The 21,880-nt window shown below is 41.2% G+C and overlaps 2 long non-coding RNA genes across 2 annotated transcripts; one reads left to right on the top strand and one right to left on the bottom strand.

Annotated features, from left to right (window-relative positions):
• Positions 1–6,124: 6,124 nt before the first annotated feature.
• LOC116979395 lies at positions 6,125–9,306 on the top strand. The gene is made up of 3 exons (XR_004413707.1): positions 6,125–6,689; positions 8,946–9,074; positions 9,284–9,306. It is a non-coding gene; the product is annotated as an uncharacterized LOC116979395 (long non-coding RNA).
• A 6,476-nt stretch (positions 9,307–15,782) lies between these two features.
• On the bottom strand, positions 15,783–19,900 carry LOC116979070. Its single transcript, XR_004413624.1, has 2 exons — positions 19,372–19,900; positions 15,783–16,010 (listed from the first exon to the last, which is right to left on the bottom strand). It is a non-coding gene; the product is annotated as an uncharacterized LOC116979070 (long non-coding RNA).
• Positions 19,901–21,880: the final 1,980 nt, after the last annotated feature.

Genomic DNA, 21,880 nt, shown 5'->3' with positions numbered 1-21,880 from the left:
TCCACCGCAGTGAGTTCACCAAACACCTCCTCACTGTGGTGGAAGGCAAAATCTTAAAGTCTCTTTAAGATAGAACAGGAGTTCCCTTTGTTCTTGCCTTTCGTCTCACCAGTTTCTGCACCCAGTATATAATGCTCTCCCATTCGCCAACATCTCCCTTATTTGGTTCCACTTTTCATCTTTCTTATCTAATTTGATGATCTGCAGTCCACTCAGGACATGGATAGTCAATGTGTCCGGTTGGGATCCAGTCTGAAAAAGGTCCCCAAGCCGGAATGTTACCTATTCATATCCTCCAGAGATGCTGCCTGACCCGCTGAGTTGCTCAAGGTTACAGCATCTACAGTTCCTTGTGTCTCCGTCTACAGCTCATTGTTGTCTCCACTTATCACCTCCCAGCCTCTGTTACTATGCCCACCCTTCCCTCCTCACCTGTCTCTATCTGTCAGTCAACTTCTCCGAACCTGGATCCATCTATCACTCACTAATTCTTTCCCTATCCCACCCCTTCACCTTTTTATCTATACATGACTAAAACTCTGATCTTGTGTTCTTCTGGTTTGCGCATTTTTTCTATTTGTGCAAAAAACGGTACTCCAGTCTCAGAGACGAACAGGGTTGTTATCAGTAACTGCATTCCTTACTCAAATCCCAGACTGGATCACATGGTGGAATGTGTATCATGCATAATATATGTGGTGAAGGTTATATTGACAGAGATTAATATGGTTGATTTACACCATTCAATTCAATTTATTGTCATTGCACTTTTCAGGCTCTCTCTCTCTCTACCTCTCTCACTCCCTCCCTCTCTCTGTCTCTTTCTTTCTCCCTCCCTCACTCTCCCCCTCCCTCTTTCTCTTCCTCCCTCTCTCCCCTTCCCTCTTTCTCTCCCCCTTCCTTTTTTCCCTCCCTCCCTCTCTCTCTCCCTCCCTCTCTCTCCCCCCCGTCTCTCCCTCCGTCCTTCCTCTCCCTCTCCCCCTCTTTCTTTCCATCCCTCCATCTCTCCCTCCATCCCTCTCCCTGTCTCCCAGGTGAAAGAAGAGGGAGTGTCAAGAGGAGGGGGATGGAGTGATGGGGGATGAGGGGGAATGGAGGAGGATAGGAGTTGGAAGAGAGATGGAGATGTAATGGAAATATTAAATGCTAAGTTATTAACTTTAACTTAACTTCTGCCGTTAGTGTGGGACTGTCAGCTGATCATGCGCAGTTGGGGGCTATGGCTTAGTGGTGGAATATTGCATTGGGGGACCAGGCCTCCCGTGTGACAAAGGGACCCATCGGGTCCCACTTAGTCTAGTATCCACTATTTCCCCTTTACTGCTTCCCTCCAGATAAACAATCTTGACCCAAAACATCCACTGCCCATTTCCCGCTGATGTTGCCTGACTCACTGGATTCCTCCAGCAGCTTTCTAGTTAGCTTTCATTGTTGTTAGACCTATTTTGGCATTTGCAGAATTGAAACTGCAAACAAATAAATGATAATTTCAAACATTCACAAATGTATTTCCGACACAGCATCTTTTTACAACCATAAGATCGAGATTGTAAGTGTCAAATATGTATTGACGATACCTAATGTTAGTTTGCTAGAGGTTGTCACATTTCTTGTAACTCGTGTGTTTTAGTTCAGGGATTGTTTCCTGATTATTATAATCCCCTGGATTAAAGCCAAATCTGTAAAATAAGTGTATCCCGGGCGCCAGTTGCAAAATGTGGAACTGAGTTACTGTGCAGCCAATCTGAACGTGTTTGGGGAAAAAATATCTGTGGCACAATATATATTTTGAACATCATTTAAATCATCCGGGCTCTCGCTGACAGAACAGGTTACCTCCTAGATACTATCGATCGCAAACAAATTTTTTTTTCTGCCAATCAACAACAGAATTATACCAATTAACAGACAGCAAAGAATAGTATATTATACTGGCTCTATTATTGAAATATTTTCAAATTATTCTTTCAAATTCACTCAATAGAGCCAAACTGATTCCCAAATAGTGGCACAGGGAATACTGATGAAGCTGACAATTACATACTGGCTCCTCATCTTAGGTTGGAGTGACCAACTATCATCTTTAGATTTTGCCCAAAGTGATGGATTAGCCGATATGGATACACTCTCTGTGGAATTCATTGCCACAGACAGCTATGGATGCCAAGTCATTGGCTGTTTTTAAAGTGGTGATTGATAGGTTCTTGGTTAGCATGGGTGCCAAAGGTGACGGGGAGAATGCAGGAGAATAGGGTTGAGAGGGAAAAATAGATCCGCCATGATTAAATAGGTTAACTGATGATGAGCATTTATCGGCACTGGGCCTGTACTCGCTGGAGTTTAGAAGAATGAGTGGGACCTTATTGAAACTTACAGAATAGTGAAAGGCATGGACAGAGTGGATGTGGAGAGGATGTTTTTACGAGTGGGAGAGTCTAGGACTAGAGGTCATAGCCTCAGAATTAAAGGGCGTTCTTTTAGGAAGGAGATGAGGAGAAATGTCTTTAGTCAGAGAGTGGTGAATCTGTGGAATTCTTTGCCACAGAAGGCTGTGGAGGTCAAGTCAGTGGATATTTTTAAGGCAGAGATAGATAGATTCCTGATTAGTACAGGTGTCAGAGGTTGTGGGGAAGGCAGAAGAATGGGGTTAGGAGGGAGAGATAGATCAGCCATGATTGAATGGCGGAGTAGACTTTATTGGCTGAATGGCCTAATTCTACTCCTATCACATTACATTATGACCTTATGAATGGTGGAGCAGACTCGATAGGCCAAATGGCCTAATTCTGCTCCTAATGATCTTGTGAAGCAGCAGGCAAGCTTGCAATTTAAGTATTGTACCACCATCAATCCAGCATCCTTTCTTGTCAGATCACCAGAGGAACAAGCTGAGTAAGGGCACGACTGCCCATTTGTGATTAAAGAACATACTTGTGTTCGGGAAGATTTGACAGATATTCCCATGACAAACCCTGCCTTAATTCTGTATATAGATGGGAGTGCATCAATTGGATCTCTAGGTGAAAGACTTTCAGGATACGTAATTATAGATCAGGATGGCAATTATGTGGCGACGCTGGCCTCTGAAACATCATTCATTCATCATTCTCTAGCAAACAAGCGGAACTGTTCAATTCATAAGGGCATGCATTTAAGGGAAGGACTTGGGATTCAACTTTTATACTGACTTCAGATATGCCTTTGGAATGATATGTGACTTTGGTCAGTTGTGGAAAAACAGGGGATTCTTGACCAGCAGGAACACAGACTTCTCACCAGCTGAATTGATATCAGACCTGTTACTACCCCTTATGTTGCCAAAATAAATTACCCAGAAGCTAAGGAAATGTCCCAAGGGTGCGGGGTGGTGGTACCTAAAATGATGAGGCTGATTAAAAGCATAGAGAAAGACAAGTCTACCTCAGAAAAATCAATGCCAACCATCCAAGATGTCAGTTTTATAAATATATTTTAGTTATTGTAGATGTCTTTATTAAATGGATTGCTTATCCTATCATGTTTTACTGCCTATCTTATTACATTTACATTATGTTCACTCCCTTACACATAATGGAAAGAGGGGGAATGGTAGAATATTGTAAAGCTACATGGTGGTATCTGCGGCTGACAAAATAAATTTTACAAATTGTTTCCCAATGCCAGGATTGCCAGAGACACAACCCTGGAAAACCTGTGCGGGTAGAACCAGGCCATACACCTATACCACATCGGCCTTTTCTGTACATCCAAATTAATTTTATTGACCTACCTAGAGTCAATCATTACAAACACTGTTTGGTTATGGTTGACCTTTTCAGTCGATGGATGGAAGCCATTCCTACTACTAATGCAACAGCACAGACCACTGTTGCTGTTTTGCTCTGTGAAATTATGCCTCGATTTGAACTTCCTACTGTTATCAGCTCGGATAACGGACCACATTTCTCAGCTAAAGTTGATGAAATGTGCAAGCAGTTGAATATTCGGCAACAGCTCCATTGTGTACACCATCCACAGGCTGCTGGGATTGTGGAACGAGCTAATGGAACTTGCTAAATTAACTGAAGAGACAAAACTGAATTGGGTACAGGTTTTGCCTATGGCCCTATTCGCTATGCGCATTACACCACATTCTTCTACTCAATTGACCCCTGCTGAAATAGTGTACGGGAGGCCCCTCAGAACTCCCTGGGGGGGCTGAAGAAGTTGCAGAAACCACCTTTGATCTCCATGCCCTGGATGAACGGTTGTTGACATACATGCAATTACTAACGGATTCTTTGTCAGTTTTACATTCACAGATATGAGAGATGCAGCAGTCCTTGGACGAACCACCTAAAGAGGGACTGCTACAAGCTGGCGATTACCTGCTGATACGCAACTGGGATCGGAAGAGACTGGGCTATTGCAGGAGTGGTCCATACCTTGTTCTTCTCACTACTCCTACAGCGGCTAAGGTAGAAGGACACCCTCGGTGGGTGCATCACTCTGACTGCAAAAAGACAGGCTGTGAATAGAGGCCTTTGGCCATGATCCCGTTCTGGACAATATTCATTATCATTGGGTCCTTAATTACGACTATTGAACCATGGGGTAAAAAATGTGTATGAGTAGAAGGCAGGCCATGTATATGCACAATGTTTTACCCCTGCGGACCAGTCCTGCTGGGTTTGTGCAGTGATGCCATGGGAAAGGGGGGATCCCCATGGTACCTGTCCCTTTGAATACTACTGAGAAATATGCCCTACTATGTTTTTCCTCCTCCACTAATAGAAACAAATGTCAAAGTAACAGGGATAGTTACCCAAGGTACAACGACTTTCAGGGTTGGTACATCCCTCCTTTTAAGTCAGATTAGAAAATCCATGTGACAGATGGGGCCCAACTCCCATGACTAAAGGTACTGGAGGTCTCCCAGAGGCCAGTCAATGCCACCTGTCATTGTTATCACCAAGGTACAGGGGTTTTCCTGGGAAATAGCTCATGCCTTATTATGGACACAAGTGCCACCTCCGGCCCACCCCGACCTGTCAACCACACATATTCCATATGTGGGCCTATCCATGGTTACCAGGGATGCCACCTACTGATGAAAATTGGACAAGACAGGTATATGGCCCCCATTATTGGACAGGGTGCTGTTATTTGGCTTATGTTGTCCCTGCAATGCGCCATTTTAAACAAATAACTGACCATCCCACACTTGTAAACCTTGCATCTGGATCTCGGCTAAAGTGGCACCTATCACCAGTTGAGAATATTGGCACTATGAACTATGCTCCCCTGGTATGGAACAAATCGGAATGCATTTAAGGTTGACTGCCTTACTGGGCTATTGGAGGAATTGTCTAACAAAACGGCAGTTGTCCTGACGGAGATGCAAGCCCAGATTGGGGCACTGTCAGCCAAAATGGTTGCTATGAGGATAGTGGTGCTACAGAATCGAATGGCTTCATTCTGGCCGAGAAGGGAGGCACCTATGCTATCATTGGGCAAGACTGCAGTCCATATATTCCTGATGAGTCCTCCAATATAACTGATCCGGCAGCCCATATCAAGAAGGAGATAGCTGAGATCCAGGGTGTGGGGGGAAATCTGATTGGCGATCATAACCAAAGAATGTGGAGTTGGTTTGATGAATGGGACTACATTTGGGGTCTGGTGTGGCACTATAGGATTATTATTTTAGTAGTTGTAGTCATTACCTTGCTACTTTATTACATAGCACCATGTATTTGCAAATGCTTTGCTCCCAGCTGCATCATTTGATATATATTGATTAGTTCTAATCAAAAGGGGGGAATGTAAGAGCTAGCCATCTTATTTAGCTATTTTAGTCATGTTAGCTGCAACCTCCATTTTGTGAATAGAATGCTGGTTAAATTTAAAGATTGACTATTCTGCAAGTCTGCAGAAGCTTGTGAACATGACCTTCACTAACTAAAGGGAACAGAGATAACGGCCGTTCCCTAGCATCTTGTTTCTTTGCCATATCAGTGTTCTGCCTGGAGGTTGCAATGAATACAATAGTGCTTTCTTGCCTATGCAACTGGGCCATGTATCTCTCTACTCCCATATCTCTTTAATGTTCCTTTGAAGGGTTTCATTGTATGTAACTGTTCACTTATGCCTACTAACCATGTGACTAATGTTGTTTTATCAGTATATAGATACTTGTAATTTCTCTGTATAGTCAGTAGAGTTGTAGCAGCTTGCGAGTGTGCATCTAAGTGCACACTCCTGGCTGTGTCCTATTTCACCTGGACACAGCTTTTTTACTAAAAGTTTGTTCAACGAGACCATTGACTCTTTGAATTATTATTCTACTCATCAAGTCTCACCAACTTTAACACCGTCCTCTGCATGGAGTGATTTTCCGTGTGGATTTTACATTGCGATTAAAGACAGAATAGTTAAAGTTTCCTTTCTCAAGGTTTGGGAAGTACCTCAGGAGTTTCCCTCTTAGACAAAGTTCACCTCCAGGCGATGTGCAAATTGAAAGTGGAAGAGGTCAATAAAAGGGATTTCAGTGCACCACTCTTCGGTTAAACACCAACAGAGAGGATGGACAGAGTCGTGGATAAACAGAGGATTCCTCAGCAGAGGACGAATCAACAGTGAATTAAAAATGAGCAGCACATCTACCATGGCAATTCTGATCCTGCTTCTGTGTGCCTTTGCTGCACATGGTAGGTTGTGATTTGTTTTATGTCTCATTGCTCTGGGATGTGGCAAGTAATTTTGAAACTGAGTTCATCTTGGTTATTTGACTCCAAGTTCATGCCGCTATTTGGACGTAAAGTTATGTGGAAAATATAATTTTTTTAAATGTTCAGTGTGTTTTTATCAGAGGTATTTTTCACCATAAAATGAAAGAACAGGTTAAACAATGATATAATAGTTGAGGTTTACAGGAAATGTCTGTCCCTTTCTACTTTATATTGTAAGCGTTTGGAATTCAATGCTCCACATTTGCAAAGGGTAACAATAATGTACATCTAAAAGAAAGAAAAATGTTTCTGTAAATCTTCAAATTAATTTAAGCAAATAATTTTTGACTAAAATTTGTGCATAGTTATTCTCATTGAAATATAATGGCAGCCGGCTGATTTAAACTTCATAGCGTGAATACAATTACAGCCAAAAATGGTGAGGAAATCCTAAATGATGTATGCAACAATCTCCCATTTTTCAAAGTGGTTGTTATTTCCATGGAGTAACTCATTGAATAATGTCTTAGAGAAATGCAGGATAAAAAACATAGAATCAAGAGCTCGAAATAGGATATTCAGCTCCTCAAGCCTTCTCTGCCGTTCAATTGCACAAAAATCTCTTCCATCTTCCATCGCCTTCTAGAAACAATCATAACTTGCTTATTAATCTTCTGTCCCTCTCTCTGGGACTGGTATTTAACCCCCCTGCCGGAGGTTGCCTTCTACTTAATCTTCTGTCCCACTCTCTGGGACTGATATTTTCCTTCAGTTACACGACTGGAACCAGTCTTCTTCTGGCTAAACCTCACCGAGATCTTAGCCTGGTCGTCCTGCTTCGACTTGAAGCCACGAGTACGTGGAGACCACTCACGAGCATGAGGAAGAGTTACGATGACCTCCTACAACCTCGTGGCGATCAAGCTGCGACTATGAGTCAAGGGCAAACTCGGCAGAGGTCGCCAATTAGGTCGTGAAAGTGGGACAGGGGCTTTAAGGGAGAAGATCAACTGATCAACTTGATTTAATTTTTCAGACATTACATAATGTATTGATGAGGGCAGTGCAGGTTGACAAGGATTATGAAAAGATCCCCAATGGGAAATCAGGCCCAAAAACTCACATGGCCAGCATCACCATGCTGAAACAGACTCTACCACGGGAAATGATTGCCCAGTGGACAGAGCAAATCATACAAGGATTTTCTCAAAGCCTCCTTGACAGTGTGATGGGGAGAGTTCAAGGCATGCATTTCCTGTAAGAATGAAGGACAAGGCAGGTAGGAGAAAAGGGGCTGTCCCACTTGGGCGACCTAATTGCCGAGTTTAGAAGAGTTTGAAAAAATGACATGTAGAAGACCTCCTTCGACTATGTGAAAGACCAGCTTCGACTAGCTGCGACTAGCTATGACTAACTTCGGGAAAATTGGACACCGAATAGCGGAGAATGAAGACGACCACCTTCGATCTCCTTCGACCTCCCTTCGACTATGATGAAGACTATCTACAACTACGTTCGACTACCTTCGACTACCCTTGATTACCTACGACTAACATGCCGACCTACTACGACTAAACCTACAAGTAAAAAAAGTATCGATTTTATCCATGGCAACTTTTCTTGCACGCGGGCATTTTTTAACATTGAAAAAAACGCCGCGACCTAGCTGAGGTCTCGAGTACTCGGAGACCACTCTAGAGCATGAAGGAGAGTTACGAAGACCTCCTACGACCTCGTGTCGACCATGCTGCGAGTATGAGTCGAGGGCAAACTCGCCAGAACTTGCGGATTAGGTCGCCTAAGTGGGACAGCCCCTTAAGGAATCCTAGATGTTGAGCGAAATGGAGATTTTGGTCAGGAAACAAAAAGAGGCATGGGTGGGTGTAGGCAGCTGGGATCAAGTGTGTCCCTGGAGGAATGTAGAGGATTGAGGAGTGTACTTAAGAACAAAATCAGGGCAAAAGGGACTATGAGATGGCTCTGGCAGATAAGATCAAGAAGAATCCAAAGAGATTTTATGTATTTTAAGGGAAAAAGAGTAATCAGAAAGAGAATAAATTCCTTCAGAAACCAAAGTGGTCAACTATGTGTGGAGCCTCAGGAGATGGGCAAGCGAATGTCCAAATTCTGCATCATTAGGTTTTAATATCAGTTTCAGCAGTGCACTGATTACTAATATCTAAGAAGTGAATTGAGTATAATTCCATTGAATACAGCCATAATATCCATTCACAGGTATTCCGACCTTAGAAATCCAAGGCGTCGTCAGTGCATTAAACCGACCAAGAAATTTATTCACCCGAAGTTCATGAAGAGTGTGAAATATATTCCCAGAGGTTTGCACTGTGAGAGACTGGAGATAATGTGAGTTCACATTAAATTTGAATCAAAGGAATAACCCCTCCCCCCAATTTTGTATTAATGTGTGTTCTTTATTTAAATTATTTTTAATGAAATCGGGCTGAAGCAAACCCTAACAGCTTTCTTTCTAATTTTTGCCGAAGCCTCTGCCTTTCAGAGGAAGGCATTCAACTTCTGTGGATTAGATTCTAAAATGTATCTTCTTTTCACAGAGTCAAGCTGAAAAGTGGGAAAAGACTCTGTGTGAATCCCCATGCCAAATGGTTGAAGGTCATCTTTAAGGCTGAAATAGGTTGGTATTCCAATTTATAATATAGATTTTTCAGGATTTGAATGACACTGGTAGGGCTTACATTTAGTCACCATCCCTAATTGTCTTTGGGATAATGGCGATGAACCTTCCTCTTGAACTGTTGCGGTTCTCAGATGAAGGTGTTCCCACCTTTGCGGTGATAGGAAGTTGCAGGATTAGGATTCAACAACAATGATTGATTGAGGAAATATTCCAAAATGAGATGGTATTGGACTTGGAGAGGAAGCTGCAGATGATGGTGTTCCCATGTGTCTATAAGGTGTATAAGGTGCTGCTCCTCCAATTTCCGGTGGTGCTCACTCTGGCCATGGAGGAGGCCCAGGACAGAAAGGTCGGATTCGGTATGGGAGGGGAAGTTGAAGTGCTGAGCCACCGGGAGATCAGGTTGGTTAATGCGGACCGAGCGGATGGGTTCGGCGAAACGATCGTCAAGCCTACGCTTGGTCTCACCGATGTAGATCAGCTGGCATCTAGAGCAGCGGATGCAATAGACAAGGAGATGCAGGTGAACCTCTGTCGCGCCTGGGCCCTTGAATGGAGTCGAAGAGGGCAGTAAAGCGACAAGTGTAGCATCTCTTGCGGTTGCAAGGGAAAGTGCCCGGGGAGGGGGTGGTGTGGGAGGGAAGGGAAGAATTGACCAGGGAGATACAGAGGGAGCAGTCTTTGCGGAAAGCAGATGGGATATGGGAAGATGTGGCGAGTGGTGGGGTCACGTTGGAGGTGGCGAAAATGACAGAGGACTATTTGTTGTATGTGACAGCTAGTGGGGTGAAGGTGAGGACTAGGGGGACTCTGCCCTTGTTACGAGTGGGGGGGATGGGAAGAGAGAGCAGTGTTATGGGGTACTGAAGAGACCCTGGTGAGAACCTCATCTATAGTAGGGGAGGGCAACCCCCGTTCCTAAAAGAAGAATGAGGACATTTCCGATGCCCTGGTGTGGACCACCTCATCCTGGGAGCAGATGCGGCGTTATGCGTCTTATAACTTGCAAACATTTTTGGGACAGATGGGAGAGACTCTCCTGCTTACTCAATGTGTTTCATCAGCAGTGATGATATTTCTCAGCTTATATAAAGTTCCGTTTTATTGCGGCTTGTAATGTATTTACTGAAAATGTCATGAGGTACATTATAAATGAGAACACTGAAAAATGATTTTATTTTTCAGGCTTTGGACACAAAACTAAGAAATTAATCGAGTGAAGGATTGATCTCAATTCGACTTCTGGATCACCTCAACTATCACAAATTATGCAACTTCGCTTTATAACTTCTGAGAGCTTGTTCTACAATTTCCTACTTTGTTTCTAATATTTCCACTTGTCAATGTTGCTATTTACATTAACTTCTTGCAATGGCTGCAATATCTTGCAGAGTATATTTTATGTGGATTTTATCAAAATGTTACATTGTTATTCAATTTGCTTGCTATTGGCAATAAATGCTGGCGTGTCAATGAGATGGATCCCACAAAATTGATAAATAAATAAGTAGCCCGCATGAATTTTGAAAATTATTTTTATTTCTCTGCATTTTTAGTTTAAAGAAAAATAATTGTGTTTGTGATATTTTTGAATCTGGTTCGTTTGAGTTCTTATGTTAAATTGCTTGATATTAAAGTTAATGAGTTTCATGGTTGACATTGTCAGTATGGACTCGGTTGACTGAAGGGCCTATTTCCATGTTGTACCTCCAAACTGTAAATGAAACATGTAGCTATTTGGCATAATAAACATTCCAAGATACTTAATAGGAGTACAGACAGACAAACATGACACTATCATATAAAGAGATTATGATCAAAGTTTTGGTGAATAAGAAAGTAATGCCTTGAGGAGATAAAAGCAGAAAAATAGAACGCTTTATGGTTTGAATTTCAGAACTTACAGATTTGGTAATATACGGACCCACTCAAAACGTCACCTATCAATTCCCTTCACGGAGTAGTACAGTGATGCAGTCGTCAGAGACCCAGTTTCCATCCTAACTACAGTTGCTGTTTGAATGGAGTTTGTACTTTCTCCCTGTGACCATGCGGATTTTCTCCGGGTACTCGGGATTCCTCCCACACTCCAAAAATATACAGGTTTATTTGGTTAATTGGCTTCGGTAAAGTTGAAAATTGTCCCCAGTAGGTAGGATACCTTCCTTCAGTAGAAATTGCAATTACTGTCGTACATAGCATTGTAAGGAAAGATGATAAAGCACACACTCCAAAATCCTATACTTCCAGCAGCGGAAGTCCACAGGAACTGGAGGACAGAGATGTGTGGTGGGTTCGTCACAGTTACAGCCTGTCCTCCATATGACATCGCCCAGGCTTGCATCCGACAAGCTAGGATGGATCACCCTTGGTCAGTCGTGACCGAGGGGGGCCTACTACCATGTGGTTTAAAATTGATGAATAACCTTAAGGTTTTGCTGAAGCATCAGCTCAAAATTTAGGAGAATAAATCATCCATGATAAATAGTTTACTTGCGTTGGAGCAACATCGGCCGTTGTGGGTCTAGGAGAAGATATGATGTGTGAGGATTGTGGTGTTTTGCTCTATTGCTCATGGGGATCGGTGAACGTTTGTGCAAACTTTTCATTCCTGAGATAATAGTTCAAATAGCATTTGTGGCAGCAATGATTTATGTGGTGTTATAATCACGGTTGATGCTCACTATCCCCACTATTATTTGCTCTTGCAATCGAACCCCTAGCAGAAAGCGTTAGAAACCATCCAGGAATATTTGGATACAATACTAGAGACACAAGGAATAAAATCTCCTTATATGCAGATGATATACTAATATATATTACAAAATTAGAAACTAGTATTCCAAACCTATTAAATCTAATAACTCAATTTGGTCAGTTTTCGGGATATAGAATCAATTGGAATAAAAGCGAAATCATGCCAATAACAAAATTCAATTTACATACAATACAACAATCCCCTTTTAAAATAGTTAAAGATAAATTTAAATACTTAGGAATCTATGTAACTAAGACATATACCTCTTTATTTAAACTAAACTTCCCACCCTTACTGAATAAACTACATAAGAATATTCAATACTGGAAAACACTCCCCATTTCTATGCTTGGGAGAATTAATGCTATAAAAATGATTTTTTTACCGCAACTGCTGTACCTACTTCAATTAATTCCGATATATATCCCAAAAACTTTTTTCAAAACAGTCGATTCCATTGTTACAAGTTTTGCCTGGGATTATAAGAATCATAGAATAAGTAAAAAACATTTATGTAAATCAAAGATAAATGGAGGTCTGGCTTTGCCAAATTTCTTATTTTATTTTTGGGCAGTCCATATTAAAAACATGAATTTCTGGCTGGAAGAAATGGATCAACAACCAGATTGTCTAATGATGGAAAAGGAAGACTGTCTACCTTTTGAAATTGGACCGATCATATTTGCCCCCACAAAACTGCACAAAAAAACCTATAAAGAAAACCCCATAATACATAGTGGAATACGAATTTGGAAACAAATAAAAAAAGATTTAAAATTGAATAATATACCACTCTGCCTTCCCATTGTAAATAATCCTTTATTCAAATCATCCTTTATGGACAAAGGTTTCACACAATGGAAAAATTATGGAATCAAAAATATAGGACATCTTTATGGGAAAGGTACTTTTCTTTCATTTCAAGAGTTACAACAGAATTATGGACTGCACTCAAATAATTTCTTCAGATATCTACAAATTAGAGATTATGTTAAATCTAATACACAAGTCTACAGGAATAGGGAATCAGAAATTCTTGATGAATGTCTGAACAAGCATCCTAATACTGAAAAACTAATAGCTTATATTTATAACACCCTACTAAATAACGAGGTACCACCGACCGAACCATATAGATACAAATGGGAAAATGAAATAGGTCACCCTATCACGAAAGATATGTGGGACGAAAGTTTACAACAAATACATCAATGTTCATTAAATGCCAGACATACTTTAATACAATTCAAGGTCTTACATAGACTACACTTCTCTAAAATAAAACTAAATAGAATCTTCCCACAAATCTCTCCTATTTGTGATAAATGTCTACATTTAGAGGCTAATTTAACACATACGTTTGCAAACTGTATAAAACTTAAACATTTCTGGACTGATATTTTTGAAATAACTTCAGAAGTTATTAATACAAAACTGGACCCAGACACAAAATTAATAATACTTGGAATATCAGAACAAAGCTTAACACTCACAACAAACCAAAGAAATTTCCTCAATTACAGTATAATAACCGGAAAAAAATTAATATTAAAATTTTGGAAAGGCCCTACAACGATTACGGAAATGTCGGAGACCCTATACTTAGAAAGAATTAGACTTGTCTTAATGGACAAACAAGATCTTTTCCATAAAATTTGGGCTCCATTCATTAACTATCTGAAGGGATAGATTGGCACAGCACGAAGACCCAGCTGAAACTTGAACTCAGGAATAGATGAAAAGCTATACTTTATAACCTACAAACCTATCTCCATTGATGTATTACAGGTAACCCATTCCACCTCCCTTGTTTTTCTGTTGTGTTTTTTTTTTGCTTTCTTTTTTATTGGTAACTTTCTACCCTCTCTTTTTCCCTCTTTCTATAAAAAATAAAAACACTAGAAGCAGAAGTAATTGATAATGGAAAATTTTAATAATGTATGACTGATGTATATGAAAAGTTTTTTTACTATAATATGTAACTACATTTTATAATATGTCTACTTCTAATAAATAAATTAAAAAAAAATAAAAACATAATCACGGTTGATTATAAATGTCTATATTTCCATCCTGTTCAAATTTGCCTTCGACTGCACATTTGGACATCACTTCCATTACAGGATCAATTGTTACCTCTTCAGTTTCATAAATTGAGGAACTTTTTGTTTGTTGTTTTTGCTATTAAATAACAGAAAAGTTACCTCTGTGTTTTAGATAGTTAACTGGGTTTAAATTCTAACTCTCTAAGCTTTACCAGAGTTTCTTAATTTATAATGTTGTTGTTTTACAGAATAAGACATGGATTTTAGCGTCCAATAATCACCAAGCATGTTGAGTACTTGTTAATTGCACTAAGCAGTCCATTGAATAATTCCAGCTGGGTTTTGACAAAGTAATTCTCGTCAGGAAAGCAAAACATATTGAGGAAAAAAGTTGGTAATGGTAGAGGATGAATGCATTTTATGGGTTCAATGGGCACACCTCTCTCTGCAGTAGGTATGAAATACAATTTCACAAAAGATCAATGATGTGTTCATTGCTGTGAGGAACAAAGAAGGATTTTAGGAAAATTATCAGACCTGAAATTATCCATGATGACCTCCAGGCTCATTCAGGCATATAAACTGCAATTTATTCTGGAATTTCTGGATTCTGGATATTAATCATAAGTTACCCCATGCAATATTGTCACAATAAACAAGGGCAACCATTTTCTTTTATATCAAAAGAAGAAACTGAAAAAAAACATTAGCCAAATATGAGAAATCTCTCATGGTTCTGTAATAATTTATAGTTCGACATTTTAAGCATTGCTTCAAAGCAGTGTGGCTTTATTATTTTGTTTCAGTTTTTACTACTTCTATGCTATTCATTTGCTGGTGAAGAAGCTACTTTTGAAATTCAAGGAGTACTTTGATCTTATTAACTTTGCAAACATCAGGAATTGGAAAATGTTAGAACAGTGTCATAATGAATTGTTAGTCTGTTAAGTGTGCATCTTACCAATCATACTCAATGTTAATGTCATGCAGTAACAGTGCTGCTTGTTTTCTGGCTGAAGCAATATGTTAACATTTTGCTCTGGTCTACATTTTTCTCCACATGAATGAAGAAACAATCTAGCTACTATAAACCCCCAGAGCAGCTGACATATTTGGCACCTAAACATCTTTATCACAACTTCTCAAGCTGTATAGCTGTAATTTTCTAGATGTACAAGGATATAAAAGTTGGGGAGGCAGGCACGTTGGATCAAGGCACACAGATTGGGGAAGAAACTGTGGTGTGCATAAAGACTTGATACAAATAGAGAGATCTGTTTGAACAGGAGATATCCAATTGAGTGATTCATGACAATGGAAAATGTATTTAAGATCAGTGTTACGTCATTAAACTGTTGACTATTTTTTAATTGAACACGTTATGTTTGGTTGGTAGAGCACACAAACTGAAAAAATAGGAAAACATTTGCTATGGTCAATCACATGAATCATTCAGAAAATCTGACAGTATCCTTTTAGCATGTGGCTCCTATATTGAGTTTCATCAGGAAATTAATCTTATAGTCCACTGATTAAAGTAACAGAATAGCACCTTAATCAACCCAGAACTTATTTTCATTGCAAAACGCTTCGAAGAAAAGATAACACTGTCATTTTCATTAACTTCTTTGTAATAAATGGTACTGCGTAGATGGCAGAGTGCAGCTGGAATGACAGCAAATCGGTCAGCGGAGATCTCTACGCTTGGAAGAACTGAAACGTTGACAGCACGTCGCGACTCATTGCCATTGTGACTTCAAGCGAAGCAGGAAGTTCATGTGATATTTCGAAATAGCCAAAGAGCCCGTTCATACAACCGCTGAACCCAAGTGCCTGGATTTCTGTTAGGAAATATAAAGAAGCAATAGGTTTGCTGGCTTATAAACAGCTTTCAAAATAGAATAACATTCGTCAATGCCAACAGTCAGCCCACATTACGATTTTTCCTGGAATCATAATCATTTTCTTTGCATTGTTATAGATTTGTTAAAGTGAATTCATGTCAATGTTCCAATTGATACCTTCATGTTAAGAAACCTCAATCGTTCAAATAGCCAGAGGTCACTGCAACTTTTATAATGGCATTGTGATATGGGTGGTTTTTCGAAACAATGTCGGTTAAATTAGCTCACTTACATTCATAGCAGTGTTTGTAATCTGGTGGAAGTCACAAATCAGTTATCAGTTTAGTTTATTGTACCGAGGTACAGTGAAAAGCTTTTGTTGCAAGCTACCCAGTCAGCAGAAAAACAATACATGATTACAATTGAGCCACTTACAGTGTATAGATACATAAGGGAATAACGTTTAGTGCAAGATAAAGCCAGCAAAGTCTGCTGTAGAAGTAGAGATTTAATTGTGTGGAGCGATTGTAGATCTAGCACACAAATAGTCGCCTGGATTGGGCGCCATCTTGGAAGCATGTTTCAAACAAAACAGAACATTCTAACAAAGTCAGGGTTTTAAAAATTTCAGCCCCTTACCTCTTCCCTTTGAACTCATCCTGAATTAGATTTCCCAGGAATTCCCCAGGAAACAATGGAAATAGATACAAAGGGGACACCTGTGTTATTTCTCCAAGGTTTCTGTCGAGCATCTTATAAAGTTACAGAGATCAGGAGGATCTTATTCACACCCAGTAGAGAAGACTCCATGCTGGCAGAATAGCTTTATACTGGGCCCAATTTTAATAGAAAGCATGATATCGATTCTCTTTTGTCCATCTCCATGTTACTAGTTTACATGGAACTTGTCCCATATTGTTTGGGGTGGTGATGTTACCAGTGAAAATCTACAACCATTATTCATTGTAATAAATGACCCAGAATTTTGAAGATTTGAAAGCAGGAAGATGTTGTTACTATGGGTTGTGAGTTATGGGTACTATCTGCCACAGCCAATGATGGTCCAATTCTATACGGCCATCATAGAGTCTGTCCTCACCTTCTCCATCATGGTCTGGTTTGGCTCAGCCACCAAGCACGACATCCGGAGGCTGCAGCGAATCATCCGATCAGCTGAGAAGGTTATTGGCTGCAACCTTCCTGCCATTGATGAACTGTACATTGCAAGGACCAGGAAGCGAGCGGGTAAGATCATCTCTGACCCCTCTCACCCTGGCCACAAACTCTTTGAATCACTTCCCTCTGGAAGGTGACCCCGGACTGTCAAAGCTGCCACAGCCAGACATAGAAACAGCTCTCTTCCACGAGTAGTAGCTCTACTCAATAACCAAAATTCTGTAGCCTCCTTTTGCTCTGGTAGTATACTTAATTCACATGTTTAATCAATAATGTTTTATTATTAATGTTTTATGTGTCATTCCTAACTGTTACTGTATGTCATTGTCATTTGCGGGCGGAGCACCAAGGCAAATTCCTTGTATGTGAATACTTGGCCAATAAACGTATTTATTCATGGGTTGTAAGGTCCAGGAATTAGGACCCAACTAACTTTCATGACGCTTCATTTTCATCCGTCAAAGATTTTACCAGAAGTATAGTGAACTGGATTTGGTACAAAGTACAATATTGGCAGCAGAAATGTGGTCAATTAAACTGTACAAAGAGTGGAAATGGAATGCCAAACGGGTGTATTGTTTCTTGCGTCTGGACCAAACAAATGCATGGATGAGGATTTCAGCCACAGATAGGTTGAAGCAGTAACAGACATGCAGCGTTACAAAACAAATGGGTTGGTTGCTGGATATCCCACTCAAAGCAGATCTACACAGGTAATCCTTCCTGGCATTTCCAGGAAGTGGCATGCAAGGGCTTGGCACTACTCTCTTGGATTAACAGATCAGGAAGGACACAAGGTAAATCTGTTATTAAGTGACAATCATAATCAACTATTCATGTAATTTCTATAAATCCTTAGCCAAAATGAACGCAGGAGATTTTTCCCATATGATTATTGAATATATTTTACCATCTCAAATCCTTGAATGAACTTTACTTTTAGTACATAAGCACAAGTCTGCACCTGCTGATTCATTTATCAGCGACCTTTTAAGAACAGCTCCACCCCATACTAGCTGTTAAACACAGTCCACAGCACAGATGTAAAGGGCCTAACGCCACTTTTCAGCGACTGTCTTCGACCTTCAAGCTTGAGGGCAATCGCTTAAAAAACCGCGAGCCGGATCGACCGTCTGCACACACACACACAAACACACATCGCAAAGGCGGGGGCTAGGGAAAGCGGGGGAGAGCTGTCTGAAATTCACACCCGCGATGAACAGGAAGGTAAAAGACAGTTGGCACAGTTACGGTAAGTCCTTTAGAGAGTGCGGAGAGGGGGGGGGGGGGGGGGGGAGTGGGGGAGAGAAGGAGAGAGAAGAGGAGAGAAGGAGTGGTGACACTTTTAAGAAGCCAGACAACATTTAATAAAGTTTAGCGGGCATTTAACATTACCGGTCGGTTTACTTACCTTTTTTTCTCAACGAGCTTTACCTTCAACTACCTTCGATTACCTACAATAGCATTACGACCTACTATGACCTACTTCGACTAACCTACGAGTAAAAAAATATTGATTTTTTCCATGGCGACCTTTTTTTACTCACGGGGCATTTTTCAGCATGTTGAAAAAAAAGCCATGACCTAGCTGAGGCCTCGAGTATGCGGGGACTACTCTTAAGCATGAAGGAGAGTTACAAAGACCTCCTAGTACCATGTGTTGACCATGCTGCGAGTACGAGTCAAGGGTAAACTCTTCTAAACTCGTGAATTAGGTCGCCGCAATGGGAATGGCCCTTAACACACACCAACAGGCTGAACTGTACGGAAAACTCGTGAGTCCACCAAGATTGTTAAGGACAATCCTTGGAAGAAAAAGTGGCAGACATTATGATTATTATATCTCAGGATAATAGCCTGGTCTGCAGTAGAAAGGGAAAGTACAATAGAAAACTGGGCAGACATTTGAAGTTTTCATCGACATATATTCAACACATTTTTGTGACTATCGAGATGGAATTCATACCTTTAAACTTCTCCCAAAGTATATCTGTTGCAGAGGTCCTCGAAGCCTCTGTCAAACTGCTGTCAAATACTTTGAACATACTCCATCTTAAGCTGCTTATGAATGGAATTTCTTGCTGCCAGAAATTTAGCCATTAAAATTCACTATTTCATCAAAACAAAGTGGTCCCATAGTCCTAGCCAATATTTGACCATAAAATAACTTGAGTTTACTTACCGAGCACCACCACCCAAGACACCACCAGAACGGCTATGTTGGAAGCAGAAAAGAGAAGCAATGGAATTGAGGGCACTGAGAAAAGCTGACAACAGCCACTGCCTCAGCGACATCCTTTCGTGAAGCACTCGTGGTGGTGGTGCCAGATCGATAATATTCCTCTGATTTATCTTGTCACAACCGTCTCAAAACTGTGCTTACGGAACCTGCATCAGTAGCATTGTGTTCAAAGTAATCATGTTGAACTTGTGGCTTGTAGCAATTGCATTTGGTCAATTGTCATTGAAAGGGATTATCCAGAACAATGTCAATGTGGTAGAAAACTCTCGGTGCTTAGTTTACAACTTTCCACCATTGTGTGAAGTTACACTAGAACCAGTCATCGGTGTTCGCTCGCCATTTAAAGCAGCACATCTATACACAACCCAATGGAAGGCTAGAAATTTCCATGAAAAGGAGGCGTTTGTCCAGGAACCCAGGATTGCTAATTAGTATACTTAGGGTATGTGTCACTCAAACAGGTTTGCCTCTTTCCAGTCCTGGTGGAACAAAATGGTCTTCAGATCCATTCCCACTCGCACCACCACAAAACTACTTCCAGGTTCAACCACGTTATCATGGTGAGGAAAAACTGGGAAGCCTGTCACAGAAGAAGATTGATCCTACATAATGAAGAATCAGACTGTAATTAAAGATCTAGAATTTACAGGATGCAGGAACACTGTGTGTTGGGTCCACACACTCGGCACTGTTCCATAGAACAGGCTTCTTATCAGCATTGCACAAGGACTGATAAGTGTGTTCCACATTTTGCATATTTCCACATAATCATAGGATTCAGTTTGATTTGTCGACAAGGCACAAAGATATAATTACAAATTGTGCACTAATCAGACCTTTGATGTTGAAAAAATTAACTATGTAAACAAATTTCCAGGCCATAGTCCCTCATTTGCTACAACATAACTCCAGCAAATTTATGGTCCTACAGTGCCCCACGATGGAAACATAGAAACTAGGTGCAGGAGGAGGCCATTCGGCCCTTTAAGCCAGCACCGCCATTCATTGTGATCATGGCTGATCATCCACAATCCGTAACCCGTGCCTGCCTTCTCCCCATACCCCTTGATTCCGCAGGTGAATTGGCCTCCACTGCCTTCTGCAGCAGAGAATTCCACAAATTCACAACTCTCAGGGTGATAAAGGTTTTTCTCATCTCAGTTATAAATGGCCTCCCCTTTATTCTTAGACTGTGGCCTCTGGTTCTGGACTCCCCCAACATAGGGGAAATGTTCCTGCACCGACTTGCCCAGTCCTTTTATAATTTTATATGTTTCTATAACCTAGTTTAACCCCCCCACCCCGTGCAGCATTAGCAAACCTGCCCGTCAGGATGTTGGTACCCCTTGCATTCCTGAGATCACTACCCTGGAGTTCCTGCTTTTCAGTCTTTTGCCTAATTCCCTAAACTCGTGTTGTAGAACCTCCTTCCTCTTCCTACCTATATTGTTTGTGCCAACATGTACAACAACCTCTGGCAGTTCCCCCTCCCTCTCGAGGATGCCGTGTAGCCGCTCCGAGACATCCTGGACCCTTGGCACTAGGGAGGCAGCACACCATCCTGGAGTCTCACCTGTTTCCGCAGAATCTCCTGTCCGCACCTCTGACCATCGAGTCGACCACCACTATGGCTCTGCCCAATGTCATTCTTCCCTGTTGAGCTTCAACACTAGGGATGAAGTCACAGCCCAGGCTGCCACTAAAATTTGACGTGCCATGCGCCCCGACAGCTCCCAAGAAGGTGTACCTGGTTTCAGTAGGTATAGGTGCAGGAGGAGGCCATCTAAATGGTCTAAATGGTGGCCGACTAGGAAAAGGGGAGATGCAGCGAGACCTGGGTGTCATGGTACACCAGTCATTGAAAGTGGGCATGCAGGTGCAGCAGGCAGTGAAGAAAGCGAATGGTATGTTAGCTTTCATAGCAAAAGGATTTGAGTATAGGAGCAGGGAGGTTCTACTGCAGTTGTACAGGGTCTTGGTGAGACCACACCTGGAGTATTGCGTACAGTTTTGGTCTCCAAATCTGAGGAAGGACATTATTGCCATAGAGGGAGTGCAGAGAAGGTTCACCAGACTGATTCCTGGGATGTCAGGACTGTCTTATGAAGAAAGACTGGATAGACTTGGTTTATACTCTCTAGAATTTAGGAGATTGAGAGGGGATCTTATAGAAACTTACAAAATTCTTAAGGGGTTGGACAGGCTAGATGCAGGAAGATTGCTCCCTTTTTTTAGGAAGTCCAGGACGAGGGGTCACAGCTTAAGGATAAGGGGGAAATCCTTTAAAACCGAGATGAGAAGAACTTTTTTCACACAGAGAGTGGTGAATCTCTGGAACTCCCTCCCACAGAGGGTAGTCGAGGCCAGTTCATTGGCTATATTTAAGAGGGAGTTAGATGTGGCCCTTGTGGCTAAGGGGATCAGAGGGTGTGGAGAGAAGGCAGGTACG

The sequence above is a fragment of the Amblyraja radiata genome, chromosome 12 (genome assembly GCF_010909765.2).
Source record: "Amblyraja radiata isolate CabotCenter1 chromosome 12, sAmbRad1.1.pri, whole genome shotgun sequence".
NCBI lineage: Eukaryota > Metazoa > Chordata > Chondrichthyes > Rajiformes > Rajidae > Amblyraja > Amblyraja radiata.
This window is presented reverse-complemented; position numbering and strand designations above follow the sequence as displayed.